Source organism: Lipotes vexillifer, unplaced genomic scaffold (genome assembly GCF_000442215.2).
Source record: "Lipotes vexillifer unplaced genomic scaffold, Lipotes_vexillifer_v1.1 scaffold508, whole genome shotgun sequence".
In the NCBI taxonomy this organism is placed as follows: domain Eukaryota; kingdom Metazoa; phylum Chordata; class Mammalia; order Artiodactyla; family Lipotidae; genus Lipotes; species Lipotes vexillifer.
This window is the reverse complement of record NW_006793099.1, coordinates 660,805-662,042: the sequence shown is the minus strand read 5'-3', so window position 1 is coordinate 662,042 and position 1,238 is coordinate 660,805.

Sequence of the window (1,238 nt, the reverse complement as noted above, 5' to 3'; positions counted from 1 at the left end):
TCAAGCACATACTTCTTCATGCTAACGCTCCTGTTCAAAATAGAGATTTGTTGTTGTCCATTAATGCAAATTCACTTAGGAGGATACTGTCTCGATTTTTGCTTTAGGTTTTTTTTTTTTTTTTTTTGGCTGCGCAGTTTGTGGGATCTTAGTTCCCCAACCAGGGATCGATCCCGCGGCCCCTGCAGTGGAAGCAAGGAGTCTTACCCACTGGACCGCCAGGGAAGTCCCTTGACTGTTGCTTTTTAATCTCTTAATTTCAAAGTGCTGCTCTTGGATCCTTCTCTGACCACCTCTGGCCCTTTAAAATATTAGACATATCAGCAATTCTTGTTAAAGGTATTTGTCTGTATGAGATGTACGTTTCATACAGTGAAAATTACCCCCTCACAGTGAAATATGTATTCCTTGCTCTAATTTTTATTTGAAATTAAACCCTTTATAAGTGAGAATTAAATCCATATTATAATCATCCTAGAAGTTTTCAGTATAAAGAACTTATTTATTTTCTCTCTTCCTAGGGAGAATTTACATGTATAAAGGATCATCTGCTTCAATACATACACTATTCTCAAGAAAAACCAAAGGAAAATATCTTGCCACATAGCCAGACACACTCATAAGTATCCTGCCCAAAAGGAATTATTTTTTTCTGCTCATAGGCACAGAGCCCATTACCATGGCAATCGTAACTAGTGGTCTCTAACTGGGTGTGAATTTTATACACTGTTATTTGAAATGTTAAGGCAGTTAAGTCAAGGTAAAGTGCAATTTCTGTTATATTTTGGTAGGGTTTCTTTATCTCAAAAATCTCATAGAGGAAAAGTTTCATCATGCTGTCTATTCACTTGCTTAATTAAACAGTTTACTCAACACTTACCATGGGCACAGTGTGTGCTAAGCATGTTAGAGGAATCAATAGAACACACAGCCCTTAACTGAAAGGAATTTCCCTAATAAAATCAGCTTGTCAAGGGTAAAAAGAATTCCTGGAAGAACAGTTTTTCCTAAAGAGCTTTCTAATTTTAGCATGATCTGATCATAATAACTAGAGTAGTGTATCAGAGCCTGCAACTAGTGTGGTAAGAGGTTTGTAGCTGGGCAGACTGCCCGCAAGTATTCGAGTATCAGTACGTACTATAATGCTGACAGCAGGCCCCTTCTTTTTTGGTCTTACACATTGTGTCCGTAGCTACTCTCTGCGGAGGCAAAGTTGGCGGGGATAAATCTTTATGTTT